Source organism: Lynx canadensis, chromosome D1 (assembly GCF_007474595.2).
Source record: "Lynx canadensis isolate LIC74 chromosome D1, mLynCan4.pri.v2, whole genome shotgun sequence".
NCBI lineage: Eukaryota > Metazoa > Chordata > Mammalia > Carnivora > Felidae > Lynx > Lynx canadensis.
The window spans coordinates 92,581,095-92,600,293 of NC_044312.2; the positions used below are offsets into that span (position 1 = coordinate 92,581,095).

Here is a 19,199-nt window from a genome sequence, read left to right on the forward strand (position 1 = left end):
TCTCTCTCTCTCTCTTTCTGCCCCTCCCCTGCTTGTGCTCTGTCTTTCAAAAATAAATAAATATTTTTAAAAATTCTTAAAATAAACAAGCAAACCCACATTCATAGGCACTTACAGCGTCACAAATGATGTGCAATGTTTTCCAAGGAGGCAAAAAATGAAACAAGGTCAAAAGTGATTGCACATAAATGCTAAAATGTATAGCATTATAAAGAGATACTATCTGCTAGTTATAGATTTTTTTAAAATACTAATAAAAATACATGAAATTCTTTAACAACAGGGAAATAAAATGGAGGGATTTAAACACAAATGTTTATGTTGGAATCATGCTGAAAAGCAGGATGAACCCTTACCCAAAATTTGGTTCAGATATTGAGACTAATTGTTAAGGAATGAAAAGCAGCAATTGCCCATTGGTGACAATGCCTTCCATAAAATATATGAACTCCACCTTTGTTGACTCACTTAATCTTAAGGTAACCAATGAGTTTGGAAGAGGGCTAAACTTCTACAAGACCACAGCATCTGACAAGAGAATAAGGACAGGAGAGGCCTCCCCCTCCTGCAAGTGGTATATACCAAAGGGCCGATATTTGGATCCATCCTGTAGCAAGAAGGTCTTTGTCATCTTACCGAGTCTGTGGGGTGCTTCTTTCATGACCCAAGCAAGGCAATAAGCAGCTGAGTACAGAATATTACAGGCTCAGGGCTTGTGACAGTCTCTGTTTTTAGGAGAACCTAGTTTTGTGGTTAACAATTGCTGCTTTAATGATGTATATAGCACAGGGCTGAAGAGGGCAATTTCTTGCATCAGAAATCCATGGCCAACTTATGGATGTCATGGATGGTCCAGAGATTCCAAGAGACATGAGATGTTATTGTTAAAGCATGGGCCGTTAATGCAGTGCCCATTGTATTGTAGTTAGGATTTCTGGAGACTCTTGTTGGGGGAAGACCCATTCAAAGCGGGCCAATTTGCAAGTCACCGTGCAAGTAGGCTTTAGTCAGATTTGTAAATGAGGAATATGTTGCCCTCCAAATCAGAGAGATTCTTTAAAAAAGTTGTAGTGTTGACCAAGTCAATAGGTGTTCTTTGGCAGTGCCAAGGATGGAGCAGCCCTCAAGTTATCAAGTAATTAGCAGGCATTTAACTGTAAGGGTCTTGCATGATGTGTGGGGCAAGAGCTTATTCCTATTTTTGAGCTCCTCATCAGTATGCATATGTCCTGAATGAGTAGTGCCAAGTGAGTAAAGACACCTTTCTCTTCAGAGGAGAATATCACCAATGTAATGTCACACCTATGCTCGTGGAGAAAGTTGTATGCAGTCAAGGTCTTGACTACAAAGACTGAACAAGCCTGCTGAGGTACCCATAAGTAGACAGGTGAAAATGTAGTAACTCCCTTTGGAGATGAAGACAAACTGGCCAAGAGGTTTTGAACTAGGCATGAAATAGAACATATTAGCCGAATCTATAACAGAAAACACAGTTTGGTTTCTGATTATGTGGAGTCAGTAATTTCAATAATATTGCATAAGGGGGGCTTAATGAGTAGAACCATAGCATTCAATGTGCTAAAATGCATGAGCCAATAACCTTCATGTTCTTAATTAATACTGGGACTCAAATTGCAGTTATAAGTTGGGAATCCACTAAATTTTTCTACGGTCAAAGATTTTATTACTGCTTTCACAGATTTTAAGTTTAACATTAAAAATGTTTTTAACCTAAGCATAATCAGAAAGCTAAAGTATTAATTTGATTCTCTTTCCACTAGCCCCCTTGAAATTTGGTTTTGATGCCAAGCCCAATAACACCACACACATACCAAGACAATATTAAAAAGTTTATTACTTAACATAATTGAGGGTTTCTAGGGAGAACAAGGCAGGTTTCCAAAGACATTCCAAAACAGACTGGAAACAGCAGGTGCAGGTGACTGGCTTGGTGCTGTTATTGTGTTTAGGTGTGGAGATGTTTTGAGGATTCTCACGTAGGCAGGTACTTCCAAGTTGCATCTCTTGCCAATGCTAGAGTCTTTCTTACCAGCTTGCCTAGATGTGGGACAGAATAAGAGAGAAGGGTGAGGCTCAATGCTGTAAGTAGTCAAATACCAAGAAATGGAGTCCATCTCTTTAATGTAGTAAAATAAATGTCCTATTGAATATTTTCTTTTAAAACAGTAGTTTACATTTTCTATTGTGAATTCATCAAATCACAAGAACAATATAATGAGTTTATTGTCAGATTACAGGAAACAGCAGTGCTCTCTGAAGCATCTGAAACAAACTTCTAATTTTATGGATGAAAAAAAGCCCTCTGGTGCTTAATGTATTTCTCAAAGGGCAAGTTCAGCGAACATTTCACAGAGTACTGGTCAATATATCTAGGCAGGAGTCTAGAAGCTTTTGTTGAACTCAATTCTTGTCCTCAGGTACTTATAATCTAGAAAAGGAGACAGACCAATAAACAAAACAAAATAAAGCTGTTCAAACAGAAAGAGATAATGAAGTCATATAACTTGCTATTTGAGCAGAGAAGAGAGAATTCTGGATTAACAAACATGGTCAAAACATGGTTCATAGGAAAGGAAACATTCATGATGTAACTTTCATAATGAGTAGAAGCCTTTGAACCATGACTTCTACCTTTGGTAGAGGCTACATTGTATATAAATCATCCTTCACTCCCAATATGAGAGAAGGAAGGCAATTATAAAATATTTCTCTGGCATTTAGTGCAAACTCTCAGTTCTCAGTGATCTCTTTTGTCCCTTGTCTTTGAAATTCTTTAGTATAGCCAGGCATGAAAAATGGTAGTTTTAAATCTCTGACTTGAATTCCCACAGATAATGTGATTATTCTCTGTTGAAATCTATTTATATGAAAAACCACAACAATATTAAGTCAACCTGTATACTTTTCTTAATAAAAGAAGTGTTTATTTTCTTATATTTGCATAATAGGTATACTTAATGTAATATGATTTAAGATTTTAAAAGATGTTCTATGTGCGTGTCTGTGCACAAGAGTTATAACATTTACCTAAAGAAGAAGAATATTTGGTTCATAAACCCACAAATATTTCATAAAGTCATCAGTGATGGATTTTTGTTTGTTTTGGTTATAGTTCCATATGGGTAACATGTCGTGGGATTTTAATCTGAAATTATGAGCTGCCTCTACTAATTCTTACTAAGTTATTGAGAAAAAGTTCTCAGTGTCAGAATTTTATCACCTGTCTTCCTACATATTCCTTTATTAACTAATCTTACTAATAAACAATAACAATAACAGGTGTAGAAAGTAATTTAAAGACATTTATTTATCACTCTGTATGTGCTGAACAATGTCCTACAAAGTGACAATGAGCTGGAGTACAAGACAGTCACCATCCCTTTTCCTCATGGAACTTCTATAGCATACAAAAACTAAAACATACTACCAATGTGTACAAAGAAAAGGGTAAAAGTTATGTTTTGTTATAAATCAAAATAGGCTTAAGTCAGCAACTTTTAGTTTTTTAACTAAAACTAAAATTGTTTTAGGATTTTTCAAATTTTTAGTTGTATATTTAAAATTTATGAAAGAAATAAAGCTTTCAATTGCAGAAAACTTAACTGAAGGATACATGATTTCTAATCCAAAAGAAAATTAGTAGAATGCAACTCCTAATTCAGTTACCTATAAGTAAATTACTTAGTCCTCATTAAGAAGTTTCTGAGTACTTCCTCTTATCTCCTAAACACATTTTTCAGATTAAGTGTCTGTACTTTTGCACAAAACCAGGAAAAGGAGTAAAGTAGAAATGTGTACTTGTTATCTATGGCCCCATGAAAAAGCAATACCCCAACATTTATTGGCTTAAAACAATAAGTTTTTATTATCTCACAGTTTTCTGTGCGTTTGGAATCCAGTTGCTCCTTACTGAGTGTTTCTTACTTAATTATCTCATTAAATTATGGTCAATTTGTTGGCTGGGACATTAATCATCTCAAGACTTAACTGGAGATAAAAATATGCTTCCAGGCTCCCTCACATGTTTGTTGGCAAATATCAGAAGATCTGCTTCCAAACTCATTAACTTCATGTTTCCATGGGCTATCTTACAACATGGCAGCTAGTTTCCTGCAGAGCTAGTCATCCAGGAAAGAGCAAGATTAGAGTGGCCAACAAGGACGTCACAGTCTTTTTATAGCCTAGCCTCAGAAGTAGCATACCATCACACCTCCCATATTCTACTCAGTAGAAGAAAGTCCAACCTACATTAAAGAGGAGGGAATTACATATGCACATAAATACAAGGTGGTGGAGATCACTGAAGTTTAATTATAGACTGCAACGTGCCCTCTTGCCTTCAATAATTCATGTCCAGCACACAGGGAACATACACTCACCTCCTCCCAAGTTCCCCGTAGTCTCATAGTATTACAGTTGAAAACCTATAATGTCATCTTCCAAATCAGGTATAGGTATGGATGAGACCCCTTAGCTATGGTTCTTTAAGTACAGTTCCTCATATGTGACCTCGCTTTAATTGTAGATATGGGATAATAAATACATAATTATTTACTTCATAAGCACCTAATCTCCAGTAGCCAGATAGCATAGGAAAACCTCTGTGGATACTCCTGTTCCAAAGGGGTAAAAGGGAACTGTTTTAGGGATACCCAGGACTCGTTTTCATCAGGTAGGTAAGACACTCAGACATGGAAATGAGTGTCATGAAGAGAAAATTTTATACTCACAGTTCCCTAGAAACAAGAGGCACAGCACACTTTATCAGGAAGCACTGGAGTAAGTCAAAGGCAGACAGGACAAAAAAAAAAATGGTGGGCTAAAGCCTTTATTGTGGTTTCTGTAGGAAGAAAGAAGTGGGGTAGGGTATGTAGGCTCAGTGGCTTGCTTGAAGAATTTTAGCAGGTTCTGAGTTGTATGGGCTGACCCTAGTTGTATGGTAACTGACCCTGGGGTGATTAGCTCAAAGGAATAGCAGCCCAGAGTGTAAGAGCCCTATAATCTAAGTGTTTGGTGAATGAGTTCTGGATTAGTTGCCTTGCATTTGAAAAGTGCATTCAGAGGCAAGTTGTTTATTATCTCTAGGAAATGGCTAACCCTGAGGGGCAATCCTCTAGACTCAGTAGGCCCCCAGAAGTCAAAGTATCAGAATATAGAAAATAAAAAGACATGTTAATAGTGAGATAAAATGGGACATTGGTCCGTAGCAGTTCTGAAATCGAGTTTGGCAATCACAGGAACGTTCTTGATTAATTATTAATGACTGAGAATACCTCATGGCTCTTCACTTTCCCTTCCTTGGTCTTGTTTTTTTTTTTTTTTTTTTTTTTTCCTCAGAATTAGCTTTTCTTTTTCAAAGTGACACATATTTGCAGCTCAGCAACTTTCTCATCCTCAATTCTGCCATGGTATTGTGTGGTCAAAAGGCCTCTTCTCAATCAGTATCACCTCTATGCTCATTAGTCAAAGCAGGTGATGTCTCTGCATTAAGCAAAGTCATACCCATAAATCCCTGGGAGAGAAGCATGGATCTATTTGGGGTTCATCCTGGGAGAACCCTTAAGAGTCCTTAAGCTTTCTACTTCTCAATTGTTTGACAAGAGGATCCTGGAGGCACACCTTTAATCTTTTCAAAGGGCCTGTTGTGTGACTGAATATACAGAGACATGGCCTTTGATCTTTCAGAAGTATTATAAAACATTTACAGTAATACCCTTGGATTCATCTTTTGACCAAGTTTTCCTGGCAGTAGAGTGGATTTTATGTCTGCTTAAAAGCTATTCCTTAATTTTAGTATCGCTGGCCATCTGGAAAGGTTGAGGATTTATAAAACCATCAAATCTTGGCTCCTTCTTGTTTAACAGTCCTTATTTCCATTTATCTATTTTTTTCCTTGTGTTTTACCATAGCAGCTAAAAGACACAGTTGTGGCACCTTTAATACTTTGCTTAGAAGTCTCCTTAGTTAAATCACCCCCTTTGGGTATACTCTCTACTTTCCACATAACTGCAGGCAATATTGTTGCTACATTTCTGTCTTTATATAACAATCGCCTATTCTTTGCTTGCTTTTGAGCCTTAGATTCAGCATCCTCAAAGTGCACATTTCTACTATAAATCTACTTAATGAAATTTTAGCTTTGCCTACCAAGTTAACTGCAATCCTTTTCACATCTTTCTACTTCCTGGTTCCAAAGTTATTCTTACTTTTTCAGATATTTATTATAATGACATCTGTCTCCTGGAACCGAAATCTGTATTAGTTATCAATTTTTTGTGTAACAATTTACTCCCATATTTAGTGGCTTAAAATTAAAAAAAAATTAAAAACTCATAGTTTCTGTGGTTAAGTATCTGGGTGCGAGTTTCCGAGTGTCTGTGACTCAAGCTTTCTGCTGTGGTTGCAATCAAGCTGTTGGCTGAGGTACAGTCATCTCAAGCCACAACCGGGGCTGAAGGATCTGTCTCCAACTTTCCCATTAGGCTACTGGCAGTCTTCAGAAGATCTGCTTCCAAACTCATTCATGTGGACCTCTACACAGGGCTGCCTCGTGACATGACAGTTAGCTTCCCCAGAACAATCAAAGAGAGACAGAGTGTTCAAGAAGAAAGCCATTATCTTTTTATAACTGAATATCAGCAGAGACATCCAATCACTTCTTCCTTTGTCTATTTATCAGATATCACTAAGTAAGTACAGGCAAGGGAAGGGTATTACAAATGTATGTAGACACCAGGAAGCAGGGGTCTCTGAGGATCACTGTAAGAGTTTCCAACCAATACAAATTTTCCTAATGATATGTATATATGTAGATCTAGACCCTATCCGAGCATATTCTACCAATTTCTACAGACTTGGGAGATCTGTCCTTCATAATGGACATTTACATATTTGTCAATATGAATATGTGAGGTAATTGTTTCTCCAATGACCTCCCAATGAAAAAGAGGTGGTTAAGTCAAAAGGAAAGATTAGGAATTGCTGCTGCTCTCACCACCTTAATTGGTGGCAAAAGCAATATTCAAATGAGGAATGTGATATCACAGGCTTCACTAAAATGATACAGAATTTAAGACAATTAAATACCCTGTCTCTAATTCTCTGCAGAGAATCCTCTTTATTATCTCTCTGTCTCTCTCTTTTTAAATTTAGTTATTTTGAGAGAGAGAGAGAGAGAAAATACACATGCGAATGAGCAGGGGAGGGGCAGAGAGAGGGAGAGAGAGAATCTCAAGATGCTGAGCCTGAAGCAGGACTTAATCTCAAGAACTGTAAGACCATGACTTGGGTGGAAACCAAGGGTCCAACATTTAAAAACTGAGCCCCAACCCACCCCTCCGGGAGCTCCTATTGTCTCTTTTTGATAAACAGTAATCCCCTCCTTAACCTTGGTTTTGCTTTCCAGTTGTAGTCACCAGAGGCTAATTGTGGTCCCTAGTGGTGATCCTCCTTCTAACAAATCATCAGAAGATCAATATCAGCCTAATGCATCATCCCACATCATCACAAGAAGAGTGAGTACAGTAAGATACAGAGAGAGAGAGGGGGGGGGGGGCACCTGGGTGGCTCAGTGGGTTAAGTGTCCAACTTCAGCTCAGGTCATGATCTCGCAGTTTGTGAGTTCAAGCCCCACATCTCACTCTGTGCTGACAGCTCAGAGCCTGGAGCCTGCTTCGGGTTCTTGGTCTCCTCTCTTTGTCCCTCCCCGACTTGTGCTCAGTCTCTCTCTGTCTCAAAAATAAACAGTAAAAAAAAAAGAGAGAGAGAGAGAGAGACCACATTCACATAATTTTTATTACAGTATATTGTTATAATTTTTCTATTTTATTATTATTGTTAATGTTTTACTAAGCCTAATTTACAAATTAAACTTTGCCCTAGGTATGTATGCACAGGAAAAAAACATAGTATGTGTAAAATTCAGTACTATCAATGGTTTCAGGCATCTGCTAGGAGGTCTGGGAACTTAATCCCTGCGGATAAGGTTGAGGGTTGGGTGGGGAGACTACTATACATCCATTTAATATAGGAAAGAGACAGGTAGGTAAAGCATGCAGGAAATTTAAATGGGCAATTGCCAAATACGTGGGTCATGGTGGGTTTATGGGAGGCAAATAATGGAAGCAAGATTTTCTGACTACTATAACAATTTTTGCACAAAGTATAAGCATATTGGTTAAGAATTAGTTCCACTAGAACCTATGGATATGGATATATATATATATATATATATATATATATATATGTAATGATTTCTGCTCCCAAATACATTCTGGTGTTCAATACACTTATGATGATTTTTGAATCAACTGCAAGCGTATTAACATGGTACACTGTGCATAGGACACTTTGAAATATGCCTAACACAGATTTTTGAGAGGTTAGTGCAGTATTTTAGCAAAAGCAGTATCGTTGTAATGACAAGTCAGATTAATGATTTAAATTTCAGCTTTGTCATTTATTTTAAGTAATGAATATTCATGCATATCTTATAGGATGTTTTTGAGGATTATAGGAGAAAATAATATTAAAGTCCCAAATAGGGCTTGTTACATTAAAAAAAAAAGCTCAAAAAATACCATTTTAACTATCTTTCCTTTTTAGCAAACATTAACTGAGAAAAGCTGCTTGCCTGTGTTCCCTCCCTAGTGCCAGATTTCTATTCATTTACCTTTTAAATTCAGTCAGTTTAAACATATGTAATTATTCCTGAGAAAGATTTACCATTTAATTTATTGTATGTTAATTTTGTACACAATGCAAAGGGTAAAGTATTCTGAGTAATGTGGAGCTGACTACACTTTAATTTGTAGAGAAAGAGCAAGTTGGTAGGTTTGACTGATGTGCATTGTCAGGGCCGAAAAAATTGTAATCTTGATGTGTGGGACACTTCACCTGCAAAATAACAAGGGAGCACAGATGAGTAGGTCTAAGCATGTAGAACATGTTTATATATATTTACATAGTAAATTAAATTTGAACTTGGGTTTCATATAACTCAAAGTTTTAATCTACTTGAGGTCTTCAATAGGTAAATGCCAACATGAAAATGTAGTTCAAGGAAGGTTTTTCTAGTACCTTTAAGTACAGTAAATTTGGTAAAGAAAAAGGGCAAGGGAAAAATGGAAAGTTGACATATCAATAAGTGAAAAAAGGAATAGATGTGACAAACTCCCTAGTGCTTAAATCAGTGAGTGATTCATAAGCCTATTTTTATCCTGTAAGTTGCAATTCATTGAAATAAGTCATATAAAGTATGTATCTAAATTAGTAAGAAGCATGTTTGTGTGTTCCATTTTAATAGGTGTATATCATTTTGCAATCTCATACAATATCGTGTTTTGTGGGAAATTCAATTATAAAATCTAAATGGCTGATTCAGAGAACTCTGACAGTATTTTTTATCTGAGAAATTCTAAGGATTAATTAGATGTTTCACATAGTCCATAATATATGAAACAGTTTTTCAATAAGCAAACTGAACCATTATTTCCTTAGACCTCTCTGATAAAGACTGTTGGTCCAAATCGTTGGCATGATAAAACCACATTCATTCATTAATAGTCTGCTCTACTGGAACTGTCTGCCAGCTTAAACCATTGAACAGCCCAGTGGAAAAATACACAAAGGGAGTAGACGAGATTGCAAATGATCGTGCTGTTCAGGAAACATATAAGGCATTTTATATACCATCTCCTCAGAGTGTTTAGAACCATCTATTTCTAGAACTGCATGGATCTAATATTCTTGGGTTGAAACTCAGTTTGAAGTGTATCATTTAGATCATTATAACTCTGTTGGATATATTCTTTTATTCCAACAAAATGCTTGGGAAATAATCTTTCCACACTCTCATTGAATTTTTCCATCTCTGTTTTTCAATTTGATCACTTATTGTGGACAGGCACAAAATTCTCTTCCGATTCTTTTTGGACAATTTCCAAAAGCTCCTCCAAAGTATTTTCTCCTTCACTTGCTTTTGGCTCAACATAAAATGCCTCAGAGTCCCTAATGGCTTCAGTGTTCACAGGAAGTCTTTATTTTCTCTCCCTGTTTTGACAGCAATTTATATTAGTATCTTCATCCTTCAGATTCTTCTCAGAGTTATTTTCAGCTGGATTTCTCCCCGTCTCATTAAGTCTTTCTTTATAAAGGCGCATTGTAGAACTGATCCCTACTCATGCAAAACATTAGAATAAAACAAGTTTACTGTTTCTGAAGCTTCACTTATTGTACTGTAATTATCTACTGAAACATGAAATCAGATCAAGACTTAAACATATTAAGAGAAAATTTCTAACTTTTTTTTTTAAATTTTTTTTTTCAACGTTTATTTATTTTTGGGACAGAGAGAGACAGAGCATGAATGGGGGAGGGGCAGAGAGAGAGGGAGACACAGCATCGGAAACAGGCTCCAGGCTCTGAGCCATCAGCCCAGAGCCCGACGCGGGGCTCGAACTCACAGACCGCGAGATCGTGACCTGGCTGAAGTCGGACGCTTAACCGACTGCGCCACCCAGGCGCCCCAAAAATTTCTAACTTTTGAAGAATGTTGCATCCCATCTATTTGAATATAGGCAACTCATATATGACTCACAATCCTAATCAAGAAACTAAAGGTTCCAGTAAATGGTTACAAGAATGGACAGTATATTCTACTTTATACTAGTGCCTTTAGTAATGCTCCCATCAATGGTAGGTTCTTCTGGGAAAATTCCAGTAAAGAATGTACAAATTGTGATTCATTTATTTTGACATGGGGTCTTTCTTATAATTGAAGCTTGGGAGACTATTCATTTTAAAGGGAGAAGTAAGTCTATAATTTTAGATATGAAAGGGACTCGCTAAACAGACAGTGTGATTTATCAGCTTTACAAATGAGGAAGTGTAGTCCACTGAGGTTAGGTGATGATAAAAGACTATTGAGTAACACAAGAGAACTCCATAACTCTTCTCTTCATGACCCTTTGTCATAAACTTTTTGCAGAGATTACTCTGTGTTGCTAATTAAGCTATTATGACAGTTTATCTGTTTCAATCACCTGGACTTAACTCTTTTAGTTTGTATGGAACAAAAGAAGCCCTGGAAAATGGCAGCAGCATTTGGCTTCTGATATCTATTGCAACACCAAAAAAATTCCTCTACTGACTGTTTATGCATTAACTCTTAATCCAATGGAAATGAGACTGCTTTTTACTGCTCTCAGGGATTATTTCTAATTGCTCTTCTTTAACACTCTATTCAAATGTTGATCCTTAGCATGGTACCTCTTTGTGACGGTGGGAGGAAAGATTTTCCCTTCTTTTCTTCTAGGTTCTTTGGCTGGCCTAATAATGAAATTGACATAAACAGATTAACAGGAGGAAAAAAATACATATAATTTCATGCACAAGGGAATCCCAAAGATGTGAGGGTCTAACAGGCAAATTGCTCACGTGCCACCCTGAGCTAAGGAGAAAGGGGTGGTGGTCTTGGGCTTCAAAGGGGAGGAAGACAATTCATAGAAGGAGCAAATGTTTGGTGAAAAAATGTTAGCCATGCTGTGAGAAGTCTTTCTTGTGTTAAAAACCAAACCAAATCTAACAACAACAACAACAACAACAACAACAACAGAAACTATCCTTGTCAGTAGCTCCCTTGCTGGTACAGGCTCCCCATCTAAATTCTTTTAGACAGTTAATGGGGAGGTAGGGAAAAAAAAAAGCTCCTCCTAAATCTGTTGGGCCTTAATCATCTTCAGCTGGAAAGAACCCATATGCCAAAGTGGCACATTCTGGGGCGGCCTGCCCTGAGCCCCATTAGTGAAATACATATTGCCAGTACATGCATGACAAGTAGAGAAACTGAAAAAACTGCATATAGAAAATTTATAACATTTTATCAATGTTGAAACTTCTAAGTGCATTATCAGAGGATTCTTATTGTAGAACAGTAATTCAGATGTCAAATTCACCCGGTGAGGCATGTATGGTACTCAGGTGTTGGTGGACCATTTTTTTGGTCCATTAAAGATAGGGTTTTTTTTTTAATTTTTTAATTTTTTTAAATTTATTTTTGAGAGACAGAGTGACAGAGCATGAGAGGGAAACACAGAATCCGAATCAGGCTCCAGGCTCTGAGCTGATAGCACAGAACTGACACAGGGCTGAAACTCGTGAACCACAAGATGATGACCTAGGCTGAAGCCAGGCGCCCCCAAATAGGGTATTTTTTTAATGGTCCTTTGCTGCATACTTTGAGCAGCACTTCGCTAGAGGAATGAGAATTTAGGGTTTGGTAGCTTCAGTGGCACTGACTGCTTAAATATTTAGTTGGTTTCAATTCCCCATAGCCTTGTCTTCTCACGGTAGCACACAGTTCAGATATCTCTGTAATTATGGAAATAGTTGCCTGAAGAACAGGAAATGCCAATAGCTATGCTCTTAGTTCACCTGTGAGTCCAGCAGAAGTTACTTATTATTAATGAGTTCATTGGGTGGGAAGGTAGAAAACTGTAACAGAACCCAAGAGGCTTGTTTTGATTTTCTTCCTGATTGGAGGAAAGGAAAACAATGGGAAAATATTGTATTCATTCACTAATTCCTAGGGGAAAACATACCCTTTTCACAGGAAGGGGACATACTAAAGTATTTACAGTTTCTTAGCAATTTAGTTTTTCTCAGAGGAGAAACGAAGGAAGACAGAGAGGCAGAAAGGATTCCCCTCAGTGACATGAAACACATTTTGAGATGACCATAGAAATCAGGGGGGTTGAAAGATGCAAACAACCTCTCATCCATTTCTGAAAACGTGTTGAGCTATAGAAATTGTGTAAGGTTTCAAAATATGTTCTTGAAAATTAGGAAAATAAATAAAATATTTTATCAGCACCAAAGAAACATTCCATAATTACTGTAAAAGTCAGCAGGGAGGGTCAGGGAAAATGAAGGAACATCTGTGTTGGGGCTGAGAGAGCTGAAAGTTTTTTGTTTTTCTTTACTGGGGCAGCAAGCCCTTTCTTTCTTTTTTCTTTTTTTTTCTTTTCAGTATATGAAATTTATTGTCAAATTGGTTTCCATACAACACCCAGTGCTCATCCCAAAAGGTGCCCTCCTCAATACCCATCACCCACCCTCCCCTCCCTCCCACCCCCCATCAACCCTCAGTTTGTTCGCAGTCTCTTATGCTTTGGCTCTCTCCCACTCTAACCTGTTTTTTTTTTCCTTCCCCTCCCCCATGGGTTTCCGCTAAGTTTCTCAGGATCCACATAAGAGTGAAACCATATGGTATCTGTCTTTCTCTGTATGGCTTATTTCACTTAGCATCACACTCTCCAGTTCCGTCCACGTTGCTACAAAGGGCCATATTTCGTTCTTTCTCATTGCCATGTAGTACTCCATTGTGTATATAAACCACAATTTCTTTATCCATTCATCAGTTGATGGACATTTCGGCTCTTTCCATCATTTGGCTATTGTTGAGAGTGCGGCTATAAACATTGGGGTACAAGTGCCCCTATGCATCAGTACTCCTGTATCCCTTGGGTAAATTCCTAGCAGTGGCAGCAAGCACTTTCAAGGAGATTGTTAGAGCTGTTTGAACTCATTGTATATGTAAAGTCTAAGAACAGGACCTCAGAATGGAAAGTTTAGAGTAAGAATGTAAGAAAGTCCCATGGAAAGATTTACTTAAAGTTTTCCTAAGCTCTGTAAAAATAAATGTAAAGTTTATAATAATAAATTTCATTTGTATGCCTCATTACAGTCTGGAAGAATGTCCACCTTGACTGTTCTCATTTTATACAACAGGTGAATAAGAGAGTTATTTCCATTTTACAGGTGAGGATGTTGGAGTATCAGTATGACTCAGGGGATCAGGATCCACGCCTACCAAATTTTGGGTTGTTTTGTTTTTTTCTATAGCAATCTCTAAGAGGACATAGAATATGTGTTTTACTTTCCTTACTTTCTCTCCTTTCAAATTCAGGACACATGGTAGGGGTGCATGAATAACAGTTTTACTATTAAAAAATACATAGACTAACCTTGACTGTTATTTTTTGCATTCTTACATTTTTTTTTATCAAGGTGTCCTGCTTTCAGTTAGAGAACATTCCTTCTAAAGACATTCTAAATATATTCAGTCAATCTAAAGATGTTCTGTCAATCAGAGAACTGTGACAGACCAAATTACATTTCATGTTTCATTTTTTAGGTTGCTGTTAGTGTTTTGATGTCTTTGTTTCATGACTTGGAAAATGGAACCTGCATAAGTTCAGGGATGTTTCAGGATTATGTGAAAAATCAAGAAAATATTATTTTGGAGATATGTAGGAATTTATTGAAACTATGTGGAGGAATAATATCTAGCCTTTCTACCTGATTAATAAAAGGGTATAATAACTGTTTTGTTTAAAGGTTAACTGGGGAGTCATAAAAGTTATATAATGGAAGTTAGAAATATTTCATTAGAGAAGAATTCACAAAAGTTGGGCTTATTTTCTGCTTTTATTTTTATCACTTTTGAATGCAGTTTGAAATATGTATTGAATGTGTTCAAAAAGTAATCCAGAAGCATAAGTAATTTGATTTAAATCAATAAAATCTAAATGATGCTTTTGAAATTCTATATGAGAATTTTTGCTTTAGTTTAACGATCTCATGATTTGTGATATTTTTGATAGTCATTGATTGTACTACATTTTTAAAATTTTGATGTTAGGTCTAATCATTTCCCTTGCTTACTAAATGTATTACTTCAATGTCATTCTTTCTCCCCTACCTACACCAATTTGATGAACTACTTTGAAGTCAACATTACCAACATGCTAACTATCCACAGCTATAAAAATCTATTGCATATTTTATGATTAATATATCAACCCTCAAGATACAATCCCAACAAGTAGAAATATATATGGTGGGAATTTTGTGTAGAAAATCACTGAATATCTTTCCCCAGTGAGACAGAGGGAACTGACTCTCATCCTTGCCCTCATCCCATCCATGTGGAAAGTTTACGTTAAACACATTCTCTAATTCCCAAGGAACGTTTCTCAAGTTTCCTTTTACAGAGACTAGCCTATAACTAGGACCCATATGTGCTGTACAGAGTCAAGAGCAAAACGTTGGGGTAATAAGAGCAAGCAAGAAAGAAAGAATAGTATGTCAATAGGCAATGAAAGCTGAAGAAGAGTAGACAAATATTTTATATTTAGGGTGGCAAAGGATGGGAGGTGGAGAATGGGGAAGAATTGCTAGAAAATTTCTTTCTTCCATTTGTAAATCCCAACTCATTTTCTTACAACATATATTGACAGTCTGTTCCAGGCCAAGCATTGTGTTAAATAAAGGAGGTCCATGTTCAACCCACACTCTTCCTCAGATCCTAATCTAATCATGCATGCATTTATACCCATTTTATTTTTGTGCATCCTTTCAATCATTGTCCAATACCTCATCATCTCTTGGGTAGATCATTGTAACTCCCAATTTTTAAATATTATCCAACATCCCCCCAGTTTTAACCTCTCCAAGATAATTTCTCTAAAAGACAAATATAATCAGACATATTTAGAAATTTTACCTAAAGATTTAGATGTGCACGTCTTTTTATAAGATCAAGTTTACACTCTTCAGGGCATCTGAAGTCCTTTAAAACAAATTCTACGTGTTTTCCTATATCTCTGCATCTTCGTTCTAGGTATTTGCCTCCTGTTGCTTTCATGACCTGGTGATAGGTAACTTGGCATCAGGGGCTTAGGTACCATATACACTTTTTTTTTTCTGTTTTCATGGCTTTGATAATATTGCTGTCTTTGCCAACAACCCCCTAGTCAGGCTTTCCAATCAGATTATGTCCTCTCTTCAGTGCATCTTTTCTGCCTTCCTTACACAGAGTTAATTGTTTTATTCTATGGACTCCATAAGTAATTTTGCTCATCCCCACTATAGCAGAACACATTGTATTGCATTTATACTACCTGACTACTGTGAATTCTTCTAGGTTGGAAACTCCTTATTTTCTCTTATTTGCATATACCTAACTTATTGACTGTTCTATAGCAGATACGTAATAAATATAAAATAAGTGAATAACCATTCCTTAACAGTAGCATTGGCTTTTGTGTCTGCATAAGTCACCATCCTAGAAAGAAGAAAGTGTATTATACTTTATAGTGTTTACAAAGCACATAATTGAGTTTAAGATATAGCTCTTATTTGGGGCACCTGGGTGTCTCTGACTCTGACTCAGGTTATGATCTCACAGTTTGTGAGTTTGAGCCCCACATTGGGCTCTGTCCTAACAGCTCAGAGCTCAGAGCCTGGAGTCTGCTTTGGATTCTGTGTCTCCCTCTCTATCTGCCCCTCCCCCCGTCAAGATATAGCTGTTATTCTATGCAGAGAGGAAAAACAATACCAGGTAAATCTTTCCACATGGCTTACCCTACACACACACACACACACACACACACACACACACACACCACTCGTAAAGGGATGCACCATTTGGAGGAAGTAATCTCCCCAGGTCAAACTCCATCAATCCCTACCTAGGTCTTAGAAGCTGAGAGGATGAAGTGTCTGTCTTGGGGAAACCAGTCAGCCTACAACAGTCTTCATCAGCTGCTCCCCTAGCAAGCCTTTTGTGTTGCCCTGATAACATTCTGCCATTGCCAGGAAACCGGGCTATTATTGCTGGTGATTTCCCTGATGAAGAGGCGTGTAGCCATTGTCCCAAAGAAACAGAGGCAAGAGGCAAGAGCAGAATATTACAATTTTCTTTCAATTCCTCTCTTTTCCTTCCAGGCTCTACCTGCTCCAAGTGGCAGGCACCACCCACCTGCCCCCACCCACCCAACCCACACATCAGATTCAAGGTAGACTTCAATCTGTTCCATCTATTTAATCCTGGAATCTGTAATTCTGTTTAACTTCTCTAATTTCTGCAGAGATGCATGCAATGGGGGGAGACAATAGCCCATGCCAGATTAAAGCCTTGAAAGGAAAAAATTAAAATGTCAAAATGTTAACAGAGATGATGTATAGGTGGAAGGGTCTTAAAGAAATATATTCATATCTGTGTATATGCATAGATTTGACTTTAAACAGCCTTTAAGACAAGTCATTATTTTGCATTTTTATATTGTGATCTAAAAGGTTCTTTAGGGATTATGGAGTACAACATTTCATTTCATCTATACCTAAACTGAGGGCGAAAGGGACAACATTATATACTTGAAAAAGATTATAGGGCTAGTTGATTGCAGGGCATGAGCTTGATTTCAGTTCTTTCTAGCTGGCCAAGATCACCTTCCACTGCACCATATTGCTTTTATTAAAATAAGATGGATTTTTAGGGAAACTAATTTAAATCCAGTGAATAGGTAAAGTGAATTAAGCAAAACGAAGATATATGATATCCTTAACAAATGACTCTTTGTGATCGACATTAGGAAGATTTTAGCTGTCTTGGACTAAGCTTTAATGAAATCTTTAAGCTGAAAGGGACCTCTTAATTTCAACTATTTCAAATTCATAAGATTATTTATTTTGTTTAACCTATTTTAATGAGATATTAGCAGTATAAAATTAGAAGGACTCAAAAATTACAATGAAAACAACTTTGTTCTTGTGAATTTACAGTTAAAAGTGACAATATCATCAGGTGATTAATTGAATAAGCATAGGTTGTTCAGTACAATTACCATCTATTTGGTTTGATAAAGTATTTATTTATATGGGTGCCATTGTGGGGTAAAGCACAGTTAGAAATCTTGAAGTAAGTCATTCCCATCTACCCTCCGGAGTTACCTTTCTTTCTTTTCTTTTCTTTCTTTCTTTCTTTCTTTCTTTCTTTCTTTCTTTCTTTCTTTCTTTTTCTTTCAGGGAGAGGGAGATTGAGGGTAATGGAAAATTATAAACTAGCTCTTTTTAGGTGCACGACCTCCAGGCTTGGGTTCATTGGCACTGATTACATTTTATACAAATTACTGTGCAAAGTGATTCTTTGATAGGTGATTGCAATCAGGATGATAACATATAATTTTGATTAATCAAGGGAGTTTGATTAATTTCAGTGTTGATCGTAGCATAATCCCATGCCAGAATGAAATGCTGTTTACTGTCATTTGGGGTGAGTGATACCCAACAGTGAAATGAGCACTTGAAGTCCTCCAAACTTTGAACTGAAGTTATCTAACATTTCTAGTTATTTCTGTTGATGAATATAAATAATGTTTCAATGTTTTCAGAAGTATAAATCCCCAAACTCATTATGATATATAAAAGCACACTAAGAAGTATGTTGCCAAAAAAGACCATTTTGCTACCTTCTTTCTCCTATCAAACCTTACATCTCCAAAGCATTATTCACTTCCTATAGATGTGATTGGGTTTTCACTCTGTTATGTTTAACTATTACTTTTTTAAAAATCCAATTCTGGTTTATATTTCAGTAGAGTTTATATATGACTTTTAGCTCTTGAAAACTACAAGTTAGATATTGTTAACCCTAACCATTAATAATTAACAAATGAACTTAGTTTTTGATCCACCATCATTTTTGCTAGACAATTCTTTTATTGATTTCTGGATATAACTGAGTCAGTGACTACTATATCTATTTCAGCATCCCTTATATTCTTTTGTCACCAGATTCTCAACCAGTGACCCAATTTCCTACCTTATTCAAAGTAACCGTGCCCTGGATCATCCTCAAATTAGGTCTTTTTCAGGTAAAAATTGTGGTTTGTTTTGTTTTGTTTATGATAACTATTTAATTGATTCTGTCAGCAACTTTGGCACATGTTTTCCTAAAAGGGAAACAGACTCCAGCTACCCAGAAGTTCATGAGGTGTAGTGGCCACTGGATAGACCCCTAAAGTCACTGACCCCACTCCATATGCCCGGTGCTCCAGTAGCATAAGTAGAATACGAAGAGAGACAAGGAAGGCAGGGTGAGGGAAGTAGCGGCCCTGGCCTGTACCTTTGCCTGCAGGAGGGAAGAAAGGAGGGCAGGAGACATTCCTGCACAGAAGGGCTAGAATTTCCCATTAAAGTTCTCAACCTCATTGTGTTGGGAGAAACAGATGAGTCTGTCTCCATCTGTCTGTATCAGGAGCTCTGCCCCAAGTGGCCTTCTGTCACCTCTGTTCTATCTTCCCAATTCTGTATTCCAGATTCTGCAATTCCAACCC

The 19,199-nt window shown here is 37.0% G+C and overlaps 1 pseudogene; it reads left to right on the forward strand.

Annotated features, from left to right (window-relative positions):
- The window catches only part of LOC115526351, a 128,249-nt pseudogene that overhangs the window by 28,538 nt on the left and 80,512 nt on the right, over positions 1-19,199 (forward strand).